This window comes from Triticum urartu, chromosome 3A (genome assembly GCF_056163025.1).
Source record: "Triticum urartu cultivar PI428250 chromosome 3A, HENAU_Tu73, whole genome shotgun sequence".
NCBI lineage: Eukaryota > Viridiplantae > Streptophyta > Magnoliopsida > Poales > Poaceae > Triticum > Triticum urartu.
The window spans coordinates 636,831,413-636,844,709 of record NC_141875.1 but is presented as its reverse complement, the minus strand read 5'-3'; positions in this window follow the sequence as shown (position 1 = coordinate 636,844,709).

Genomic DNA, 13,297 nt, shown 5'->3' with positions numbered 1-13,297 from the left:
GTGTTGAACCCACAAGGAGCTGGTTGGAAGGCATCACATACCTCACAACTACGTTGTCACTTCACGTGGCTACGTACGCACCCAAATCAGAGTTTGAAAATAGTATACTCTATAACTTGCTAGGGAAACTAGATAAAAATGATGTTTAACTAAATTACGAATAAGAACGTAAACAGTAATAAAAATATACTACGTTAGTGCTGAAGGTGCTTGAGTAGGAAAGTGTTTTCTAGGACTGCGGAGTCATCACCACAAATATGACCCGTGTAAGTAGTGCAGAGAAAACGCTCTCTTTCGTATCCTCTATCCACCCTTCATATGCATAAGTGGCCGCTCCTCAGTACAGAACATGTTCTACTCTAAAGTAAACTTCATGCTGCATACTTCACCAACTGTTGCTTCCCCATGCCGGTTATCACAAAGGAGTAAATTAAGGAAGTGGGGTTTTAGTATCACCTCAAATTCCCTCATCATCCTAAGAGCATCTCCAGCCGCGCCCCCAGAAAGGCCTCCCTAGGCGATTTTTTCGCGCCGGCGCTGAAAAAACGGCCAGTCGCGCCCCCAGAAGCCCGATTTTCGCCGGCCTGGGCCGAAATCAGCGCCGGCGGATCCAGACCGAACCCGGCGCGCTGGGGGGCGCCCGGGGGTGCCGGGGCGAGTGGTTTTGGCACGAAAAAGCTGCGGGCCAGCCGCGTCAGCGACACCGTGCCTCGTCTTCCCCCAACGCCTCGGTTCCGGCGGGGAATCAATGGTAAGGCTGCCACCGCCGGTCAGCCTTGCCATTGATTCCTCACGGGCGGCGCGTCACGGGACGGCGCGCCGACGCCTCCCCTCCCTCGCACGCGTACACACGGGCGCGACGCGGCTATATAAGCCGGTGGCCTCACTCACCTGTGGCCACACCAGCTCAGCCGTCGCCGCCGAGCTATACCTCTCCCGAGTGCCGCCACCGAGCCTTCCCCTCCCCTCCCCGATGGCCGAGCGTTTCCCCAGAGATGAGGCGGCGGCCAACGGCTTCGGCCGCCGCACGCTCAGCGAGCAGGAGTCCTGGCTCCTATTCCAGGCGAACATCCCGGTGCCGCCGGACATGCGCGCCAGGCCGACGGGCTGGAGGCTCAGCAATGGGGGAGTGCCCATTCCTCCATTTCCCGACGCCGTGGCCAAACCCGCCTACTTCGCCGAGGAGGTCGACGTCGTGCGTGCCTCCCTCACCGCCGCCCAACTCTCCCTTCCCTAGTACGCCGCCGACAACCATGCGGCTTGGGCGGCGTACTTCGAGCGCCGTTAGCAGCAGCGGATGGCGTCCACCAATGGCGCGGCGGTGGTCGGCGGCCTGAAGAATAGCGAGGGGCGCCACCTGTGGTGGGGCGTCCCCGGCCGCACACTCGAGGGCGTGCTGACGCACCTTGAGGGCGGCAACGACCCGCCGTTGGCGTACCCCCCAGCGAGGGCGGCCGCCCAGGCGCACCACCGACGCGACGGGCCATGGGCGCCAAGGAGGTTTGGCTCCTCCTCTTCTTCCTCCTCCTCATGCTCTTCCTCACACTCCTCCGGCACTCCGACGCTGCTCGGCGTCAAGGCCGAGCCAACGGCGGAGTCGCCGCTCGCCCGACGCACTTGTAGCGCCGGCATCGTCATCAACTAGGGCGGCCGGCGCGCCTCCTCGTCGGCTCCTCCTCTACGCTTCGTCAAGCCAAAGACGGAGTCGGGGCTCGCCGCCGTGAAGACGGAGCACGGCGAGGTCGAGCGCGACGACGATGCGGCCCTTGAATGGGCACGCCAGGACTCCCTCAAGATGGCGATGGAGCGCTAGTGCGCCGCCCTGCAGCGCTTCGCGGAGCGCCGCCAGGGCCGCGGCGAAGGAGGAGTCGTCGTCATTGACGACAGCGACGACGATGACGCGCCGCCACCGCCACCAGTCCACCATGGCGACGCCGGGTCCAGCAGGGGCGCCCGCGTCAAGGAGAAGAAGGCCGACGACGAGGATGGCAGCGACGACGGCGACTACTCGGTGTCCAGCCAGTTTGTTTTAGATTAGTTTATTATATATTTGCTATGTAATGAAAATCGGCGAACTTTGTCCAAATATATGCTCAAGTTGGCCGAAATTTGTCGTGTTTAGCCGAACTGTGCCGAAATTTGCTATACTTTTTATTTTTTAAACGCGCCTGGGGGCGGCCCTGGGGCCGGCGGCTGGGGACCAACTCGCCCCCATGCCCATTTTTTGCGCCGGCTCACCCCCAGGCGGCGATTTTAGGCGCCCCCTGGGGGGCCAACTGCTAGAGATGCTCTAACCCATACAACGACAGTAGTTCCTCGACGGCCAATCACGGCAAAAGTGCAAGTGAGACCTCCTCTCAACACACGCGAGAATACTAACTTGAACATGAACAAGAGCATATTGGATCACTTAGGAATGATAATGATTCTAATCATAAAGTAGTTCATCTGTATCCTTCAGAAGAAATACATATACTCAAACATTAAGGAGAGAGTTAAGTTACAAGTCGGCCTAGAGTCGGTGAAGGAAGAAGGCATGGCGGCGCCGGTGGTGATGACGGGGGCGGTGCCGATGGAGGTGCCGACGCGGTGAAGATGGCACCGGCCCCAAGGCCGGTGCTCGCGATGGTGGAGCCCTCTCTTCTTCCCTTGATCTTGTCCCTTCCTCTATGGTGGTGATGGAGCAGCAATGGAGATGGAGATGGATGTGTTCTTGGTGAATGGCGTGGTGTAGACGACGGCTAGGGTTGTAGATGATATATAAGGTGCCTCCCTAGCCTCCTCCTTTGATGGGCTGCATCCAAGGGTTCTAGATGAGCCTTATCCTCTTCCAATTTCTTACGAGCCAAGGATCTCGTGGGATCGAATGGGGACGAAATCGGTTAAGAATCCCATCTGGAGAGGCAACTTTTGGAGATGTGTGCACATCATACGACCAGCAAAACGAGCGTCCACGGTGGCATGAAACATCGTCTTTTATTCTGACCTTATCTGGTAAAACGCCTGCCATTTCTTTGTATGAACTCGAAATTTGACGTTCTTGGGCTCGTTGGATTCGTATGCATGACGTCGATCCATTCCTGGTCTTAGATATTGATTTGGAGCACTTTGGGAAACAATCACTTTTTTCTGACCTCTGGAATGGCTAAGTCTGGCCCATGGGTGACTCTGTATTGAACCCATCCTTGGTCCTTTCATCGTGATTGGTCCTAGGTTGCTCCAAAATACCTCTGGACGCAAGAAAAGAAAGAAAACTAATAAAAACAAAATAAAATACTATATGTGCAATGCTCACAAGGAAAAGTGTAAATACTGGTAATCATGCATAATGGACAACTATTTGGTTTAATGGGACATAATACATGAAGAGAACATGCAACAAATGAGCTCTGAAAATGCGTAAAATATAGAGCCATCACCTCCCCACACTTAAACCTTGATTGTTCTCGAGTAAGAAGGTTGACTACCAAAAGCTCATCCTACCAAATCTAGCATACATTGAACCAAACCCCAAAAGTGATATCCATGTTCATCGTGCAAGCATGCAAAAGTTAAGCAACAAGGGAGTAATACAAGTTATCCTCTTAGTTCCATCGCCATGGAGGTCAAGATAGAGGAAAATATTTTTGTGGAGCCCAAATTCCCATTACCAAAGGTTTAGAGAGATGGTCAATATTATCTTAGGAACACAACAATAACTACCATAGACAAAAGAAATCAAGCATTAGCGATCGCTTCAAAAACACCAACCCGAGGCTTACCAGGTACAATAGCAAGATCGACTGTGTGCTTTATTCAACCACTCAGCTACCTATGCAACACTGAGCGCAAGCCTATTCCTCGCACCTAAGGGAAAACAGAAAATGGTTGGGGTTTTGAGAAGTCAAAAACAAAGAAAGTTTTGCATCAACGTAGCTACCCAATAGGCTATGGAGAAGGCCTTATGATTGATGTCAAGCAAGGAGTAGGGATCGCCATGCAACTAGGATGCACATAGAGCTATGAATATGTGAAATCTCTCCAAAGGACTAAGTGGGGGTGCATCCAACTTGTTTTCTTGTAAAGATCTTGAGCTTTTGAGGATTCTCGTCATTGAAATTTACAAGCAAAGTTCTATATTGTAGGTTCCCCACTAGTATGAAACATGAAGCTCATGAAACTTCTACTTGACAACACATGAAGTGATGCTACTTTGAAGCATAAGTGTATACTAAAAGAATAATGGTGTTGATCCTTCTCTCTTCCTTTTTTTTTCTTTTTTTCTCTTTTCTGTGGCACCTCCATGGTGCATCTTTTGTCTCTCTTTTTTTGGTAGGAGCAACACCTTACAATGACTCACTTCAACTGAATGTAATCATAAGTCAAAACTGAAACATGAGAGGAACTCTATGATGAATGCCTTCGGCGGTGTACTAGCATGTGCAATGATCCTGCATATCATAGATATCAAAAAACGGACAAGGCATGAAAATATCAAGCTAGCCATACTATAGTCATGCAAGGCAAATGAAAACATGGCTCTAATCATGTAATGTAATATGGCATGGTGATATGCTCGGAATGGCTATGAAAATGCCATGTAGGTAGGTATGGTGGCTATTTTGTTCAGACGGTGTGTTTTTATGTGTAGGATAATGAGAGAAAGTCCTCCCATGGGTTTTGGATGTACCTGCGAAGTGTGCTGCCAAGTCTTAGTGTGAGAGTGGGCAATGCACTGTACCGTAGAGGCTAGGAAATAAAAGATGAACAGAAGTGCAAAGGCTTCGAACTTGCTTTAGTCAATAAGAACTCAAATACTACAGAAGAGTATTGCGGGTTGCATAAGACTCAGAAGGTAAGTACCCTGAGGAGATAGTTTGGCAGAGATAAACCCTGTTGCGGGTCCCGGATCAACCGAAGATGTGGGATTCATCAGCAAAAAGCCTCTACAATCATTCATTCACCAATCAAGCCACCACTAGAGTCCCCAACTTAAGTTATTAGGTGAAAGAAAGGCAACAGTTCAAATGACTCCTTTATGGGGTTTTTGATAAAAGAACATGGCAATTTTTTCATAAGATAACAAGATTCTCGCATGCTCAGTAAAACAAATAGAAAGCAAGCATGTCAAAATAGCGGGACACACTAATGCACGAAACACCATATGATGAAGAACATTGCACAAGACACTACACATGCAAAAGTAACCTCCCCATGCTTAGAACTAATCTAGGGAAATTAGAGAAGTAAAGAGAAAGTATCGTTATTAAAAGAGAGCGTGAGAAGTGGTTACCTCCCCAAGCTTACGTCTAAGCAAGGGTTAGAAACTTTTACCGTTGAGGCACATAAGACCTATATTTAATAGGCATAGACCTTGCTTCAATTGATCTTCTGGTCGTGGTCCACCGGCTGCCCTCGGATAGAACCTGCTAAAAACAAACTAAAAAGAGAACGGGCTAAAAAGAAAACAAAGTATTTTTGTGCTTTTTTGTTTTTAATTTTTTTTGTAGCACAAAGGATTATCAAGACAAGTGATAAAAATAAGCCTCACAATGATCGGTTCATCTACCTAGGCACCTCGCTTAAGTAAACAAACTATGTCTAGAAGTATCGATAGCTCCTAGGTATGGATGAAGTGCAAGTGAGACAAGATAGAAACACAAGTGGGAAGCTCCTAGGTGCCTAATTAAAAAGGAGATCCTCACATTAGGTGAGAAAATCATCACTAAGCAATTTTTATTTGAGCAAGATTCATATTGAAAAACATTACCAGACACATGTGGCTGAAGTTCATCATGATGAAGCAACCAAGTGGCTTGTCTCGGTCCTTTATACGGTTGGCACCAGACCGTACACTTCTCCACATAAGGCCCGAGCCCCTGTGAAAATAACACACTAATAAAAACATTGATTTGGTATACGAACGGAGTTCGAGTTCATATACCCAACCAGCAAAAAGAAAGGAAGGAAAACATAGTTACTACAAAGATTTATTGGCTATAGAGTTTCAGAGGTAATTTACACTAATTACAAAGCAAAAATTAGTTAGAAAACACCTCATCAACCTCAGACGTAAAAAATGAATCAAATTTGAGGGCTCCCCTACCTCATACGAGCACGCATATGATCGAGTGCGGTCGTACGGTACACCATCTTTTGCTCTGTGGAGACGCTCCTTTGTGGCTTCTAGGTGATACGGCCGCGCATACGAGCACGAGCGCTCATATGGTAGGCCATATTTTGCTCTGTTCCTCCTATTGCTTGCAGCCACGAGCTCATATGAGCGCGCATATGTAGCGATCCGACCTCAAACGGTCAAATCTCTGTGCATAAGTGTCATCCCTGGATCGGTAATGCTGACACACACAGTACTCAAAAGGATTTATAGCAGAGTGCAATCACACACTTATTACATCGAATGTCTCAAAAGAGAACTTAATACAATAATATGGCTTAAGGCCATCTAAATAAGATAATAGCGGAAGCTTCGAAGATAAACGAGTCCATCAACTCCAACGGCATAGCTGAGTGCACGACAATGACCTAGCGCACCTTACTCTTCGTCTGAAAAGTCTGCAACATAATACGTCGCAGCCCGAAACGGGTCAGCACATGGAATATGCTGGCAAAATAACACTATAGAGCAAAAGAACATGATAACAACTATTACTACATGCATATATGGCTGGTGGAGGCTCTATGGTTATTGTTTTGTGTAAAGCCAATTTTTCCCTACTGCAAAGGAATGCATTTTATTTAACTACAAAGTTGGTTGATAAAATATTGAGAAGGTTCCTCCAACTCAATCCCAATTAAACAATATTAATAACCCAAGAAAATTAAATTAAGAGTCATGAGATCAAATCAATAATTCAAGAACCAGATACTCAAGATGTCCATAACCGAGGACACGGCTAACCATGATTAGTTTGTACACTCTGCAGAGGTTTGCGCACTTTTCCCCACAAGACTTGATCTCCTCCATTTAATTTCTCGCACTGCATGATGTTTGAGAAACGGATGACTGAGACACAGTCTTTCAGAAGCATTAACTCTTTACTCTGGGTAGACAGTACCACCTACATCCCCTACATCTGCTAGCCTACCACTGAAAGAGGTCACACAACATACTCAACTATGCCAGAGCCCATAATGGCTTGTGGCTACACACGGAAGTTTCCAGCATGACTAATCTTATGATTCCTTTGATCCTGGCTGGCAAACCGTATGATGATCACACGGGTACTCCGGGATATCCCAAGACAACACTGGATTGCTCTAGGTGCCCAGACAACCACTGGGTGCTCCAAGGTGCCTCAACCAATCCACCCAGATGTGTATTAAAGTAGCCACCTTAAGTTAACCATTAATTAAAACTCTCACATCTGTCATGGATCACTCAAACCAAACCACGTCTACGAGCATAGCAGTATAAGCACAACGTAGAAGTAACTCCCAAGGTTTGAAATAAAGACAATAGGTACTACCTCACCACTATTTCCCAGTACCCACAAATATTCAATTCCTAACCATGCAGTGTTTGAGGATTGAACTAATGCATAAAAACTGGGTAATAAGGGGTATGATCAAAGTGTTACTTTCCTTGCTGACGATCTGAAAACCCTAGTGACTCGTAGTAGCACGCTTCGCACTCAGGAAACTCTATCGCAAACAAATAATAGAATACATAAGCACTCAAGCATAATATGCAAAGTTAAAACTCAGATGAAAAAGTCCAAACTGAAAGTTCAACTGAAGAGCTTCGATTTGCAAAAAGAATCAATCAAATCGGAGCTACAAAACTCAAACTACGATCAAAAGAAGTTCGAAATCAAATATACTTGAAACCAAATTTTAAATTGTCAAAATCGTGTTCACGTTGGTTAACAGGAAATAGGGGTTCGAGGCAAAGATTTTGGCGTTGGTTACACTGGATTTGGACAAACAAGCAAAAAGTTGCGAGGGTTGGAAGATCAGGGGCTAATCTGCGATAAAAGTAATCACGAATAGGTCCCTGGCCGAAAATAAAAAAACGCTAACTAACGAACGTTCGCTAACAGAGAAAAATGAACGAATACGTTTGTGAACAGAGACGTTCGAGCGAACTTTCGCTAAATAGAAACCCTAAAAAACCGATCTAAACGGAAAATAAAAAAACCGTAAACGAACCGGCGAACCGGGGCGGTTTTCTACCGGTTCACGACGACGGCGGGATCCGGCGGTGAGGCAAGGCGGCGATGTGGGACGGGGTGGCGCGGTGAGGGGCGAGGCGTGGCAGCGGGCGGCGGCGGTTGGCGGCGGCTTCGTGACGGGGTGGAGGTGGCGGCGGGACGACATATATAAAGGCCTGGGGGCAGCTGGAGGAGGGGCCGGCGCGGGGCGGAGTCAGGCTAGGACTCCTCCTCGGTGTCCGTGCCTCACAGTAGAGGAAGGCGACGACTCGGATGGGCCGGCTAGGTGTCGGCCCAGTCGGTCCGGGAAACCTTTTTCTAAATAAAATAAAATTCTCGCCCGAATAAAAATCCTAATAAAATAAAAAATTCTAAAAATGCCAAAAACAATTTTCGCCGTCTAAATAAAATATTTAGAACAAAGTGAACATTTTTCTGGCCTAAAAATGCAATTTTCAAAAATGCATATATTTCTAATTCAAGTAAAATCTCAAATAAAATCCAAATAAAATATATATTTGATTTAAAAAATTCTCCTCCAATTTTCCTCTATTTTTCAAGAAGTCATGTTATCTTCTCTCTTTTATTTTTTAATATTAGAAATATTTGGAGAGAAAAATGTTAAAACCAAATTGATCCCCTTTTCAAATTTGAGAAAAATTCAAATATGAAAATGAATGAAATCCCCAACCCTCTCCTTGGGTCCTTGAGTTGCTTAGGATTTCTAGGATCACAACAAAAATGCAAATAAAATATGGTATGCATATGATGACCTATGTATAACATCCAAATGAAAAATTGGGATGTTACAAACCTACCCCTCTTAAGATGAATTTCGCCCTCGAGATTCGGATTGGCTAGGAAATAGGTGTGGGTGGTCTTTTCGTAGGTCTTCTTCTCGCTCCCAGGTGGCTTCTTCCTCAGTATAGTGGCTCCATTGAACTTTGCAAAACTTGATAACCTTGATGTGGGTAACTCGGCTAGCAATCTCGAGAATCTTGATGGGTTTCTCCTCGTAGGTTAGATCACTCTCCAACTGAATTGCATCCAGGGGCACTGTATCTCTTAGAGGAATATCGGCCATCTTAGCATGGCACTTCTTCAACTGGGAAACATGACATACATCATGAACTCCTAACAATCCTTCGGGCAACTCCAACTTGTAGGCAACCTCTCCCATACGTTCCAAAACTCGATATGGTCCTACAAATCTCGGGGCTAACTTTCCCTTAACTCAAAATCATTTAACTCCTCGGAGTGGTGACACACGAAGATATGCTCGGTCCCCAATCTCATAAACTACCTCCTTGCGTTTAGTGTCTGCATAACTCTTCTTCCTGGACTAAGCTACCTTCAGTCTATCTCGAATCAACATGACCTTCTCTTCGGACTCCTTTATTAAATCTGGTCCAAACAACTGACAGTCTCCAACTTCATCCCACATTAACGGTGTCCTGCACCTTCTCCCATACAAAGCTTCGAAAGGTGCCATCTTCAAACTAGCCTGGTAACTGTTGTTGTTTGAGAACTCTGCGTAAGGTAAATTATCATCCCAACTAGATCCGTAATCTAGCCCACAAGCTCTCAACATGTCCTCCAGAATCTGATTGACTCTCTCGGTCTGTCCATCTGTCTGCGGATGAAAGGCTGTACTGAACTCTAGCCTGGTACCCAAAGTCTGGTGCAACTGATTCCAAAACTTTGAAGTAAATTGTGTTCCTCTATCTGATACGATGGTCCTCGGAACTCCGTGCAGACATACGATCCTGGTCATATATATCTTGGCCAACTTCACACTCGTGTAAGTGGTTTTCACTGGGATAAAGTGAGCCACTTTGGTCAAGCGATCAACTACTACCCAGATGGAATCATATCCCGACCGTGTCCTGGGTAATCCGGTGATGAAATCCATGCCAAGCTTGTCCCACTTCCATTCGGGTATCGGTATAGGCTGCAGTAATCCTTCTGGCTTCTGATGTTCTACCTTCACTCTCTGACATACATCACATACGGCTACATACTCGGCAATATCCTTCTTCATACCTGTCCACCAAAAACGCTCCTTCAAATCCAAATACATCTTGGTGTTTCCGGGGTATATTGAGTATGCCGACTCGTGAGCCTCCTGAAGTATTGACTTCCTGATCTTTGCATTATTATGTACATATACACGATCCTCAAACCATAAAGTTTCATGCTCATCCTCACGAAAACCCTTGGCTTTTCCTTTACTCATCTTCTCCTTTATCTCAGCAATTTCTTTGTCATCCTTCTGAGCTTCTCGAATCTTTCCCAATAATGTTGACTGAACCTCCATTGCTGCAACAAAACCTCTTGGAACTATCTCCAAATGAAGTTCCTTGAGATCATCAACTAATTCCTGCGGTAATCCCCGCTTACGAGGGTATTGACATAACTCTTCCGGCTCAAAGCGTCTGCTACGACATTGGCCTTTCCTGGATGATAGTGTAACTTCATGTCATAATCCTTTATAAGCTCCAACCATCTCCTTTGCTTGAGGTTTAGCTCCTTCTGAGTGAAAATGTACTTTAAACTCTTGTGATCCGTGTACACATCACAACGGTTCCCGATAAGAAAATATCTCCAGGTCTTAAGCGCATGCACTACGGCTGCTAACTCCAAATCATGCATGGCATAATTCAACTCATGCGGTCGAAGTTGACGTGAGGCATATGAAACGACTCTTCCGTCCTGCATAAGTACACCTCCAAGTCCTTGGCGAGAAGCATCACAATACACTTGGAAATCCTTGCGTATATCTGGAAGAATTAGCACTCGAGCTGTAACCAAACGTTTCTTCAATTCCTGAAAACTAGCCTCACATTCACCCATCCATTTAAACTTAGTCTCCTTCTTCAACAACTCCGTCATGGGCTTCACAATCTTGAAAAAATTCTCAATGAATCTTCGGTAATATCCCGCGAGTCCAAGAAAACTGCGGATCTCTCCAACTGAGGTGGGTGCCAACCACTCTGTGACGGACTGAACCTTGGTAGGGTCTACTGCTATACATTCTCCTGATATAACATGTCCAAGGAATCCAACTTCCTTCAACCAAAACTCACACTTGCTAAACTTGGCATACACCTGGTGTTCCCTGAGCTTCTCGAGAACTAAACGCAAATGCTCCTTGTGCTCCTCTTCATTCTTCGAGTATACAAAAATATCATCGATGAACACCACAACAAACTTATCCAAGAACTCCATGAACACCTTGTTCATCATACTCATGAAATAGGCAGGGGCATTAGTCAATCCAAATGACATAACCGTGTACTCATATAGCCCGTACCTTGTGGTGAAAGCTGTCTTAGGTATATCCTGTTCTCGGATCTTCAACTGGTGGTATCCTGATCGAAGATCGATCTTGGAGAATACTTTAGCTCCTTGCAACTAGTCAAACAAATCATTGATCATCAGTAGTAGGTATTTGTTCTTGATCGTCACTTCATTCAAAGCCCGATAATCAACAACCATTCTCAAAGATCCATCCTTCTTCTCAACTAAGAGCACTGGGGCTCCCCACGGTGATGAACTTGGTCGAATGTAACCCTTCTCCAATAGCTCCTTGATTTACTTCTTAATCTCCTCTAGATCATTTGCGGGCATCCGGTATGGCCTCTTCGATATTGGTCCAGTGCCTGGCAACAACTCTATTGAAAATTCTATGTCTCGATCTGGCGGCATGCCTGGTAGTTCCTTTGGAAATACATCGGGTAATCCTTCACTACATGCACTTCTTCCTGAACAACTCCCGAGAGAGAATTCACTTGGGTCCTCCTTGGCGCATCCTGGATACATACTTGATCCTCTTTCCCTCCGGGATGGTGAGAAAAATTGACTTACTAGCACAATCGATGTTCCCTCTGTACTTAGATAGCCAATCCATGCCTAGTATTATATCCAATCCTTGTGACTCTAAAATCACGAGGTCTGAGGGGAAAATGTGGCTACCAATGGTTAGGGGTAACCGATCACACCATCGGCTGGCCATATACTCTGCTCCTGGCGAGCTTACTAACATGGGTGACCTAAGGGATAGGTTTGGCAACTTAAACTTATCCACAAATCCCCTTGATAGGTATGAATGCGATGCACCAATATAAAAAAGAACGAGAGCGGTAAATGACTTAATCAAAAACTTACCGATCACTGTGTCAGGCTGTTCTTCAACCTCCTCCACATTGATGTGGTTCACCTGACCTCTAGTGAAAGGGTTTGGCTTCTTCCCCGAGCTTCCATTGCCATTTCTTTTCTTTGCTTCAGGACATTCAGTGGCTTAGTGTCCAGCCTTCCCGCACTTGAAACAAGTAATGTGACTTAGATCCTTCCTGGCGGGTGTTGCTGGGTTGGAACGGTTATGTCCGTTGTTTCCTCCATTCCCATTTCCATTCTTGAGGTCACTATGGTTGTGCGAATTTCCTCCATTGTGAGTGTGGCCTCCATGGTTATGGGTATAACCTCCCGAGCTCGGAGTAAAACGAGGTGTAACATCCAAAATTTTCAATTTGGAATGTTATACATAGGTCATCATTGCATATCATATTTTATTGCATTTTGGTTGATCCTAGAAATTCTAAGCAACTCAAGGACCCACGGAGAGAGTTGTGAATTTCGTTATTTTCATATTTGAGTTTTTCACAAATTTTGAAAATAGGATCATTTGATTTTAATTATTTTTCTCTTCAAATATTTCTAACATGAAAAAAAGAGGGGATAAAATGACTTCTCCAAATAAATAAATATTGGAGGAAAAATATTAAAATCAAATAAGTATTTTATTTGGACTTTTATTGCTATTTTATTTGAATTAGGAAAAATATGCATTTTTCAAAATTGGATTAGAGGCCCAAATAAATTTTCACTTTGTCCACAATATTATTAGAGGACCGTGAAAATTTATTTCAGGATTTTTGGACTCCGTTTAGTATTTCTTTTATTAGTTTTTTCCGTGTCAGAATTATTTAAAGAAAAAAAGTAAACCGACCTAACGGGCCGTGTCCGTCCCGGACACCTCACCCGGCCGGCCCTTTAAAGGCCGAGGCCTCACCCCGCCAGCCTAGCCGCCCCGCCCCCACAAACCCTAGCGCCGCCTCCGCCGAAGCCGTCGCCGACGCCGCGACGCC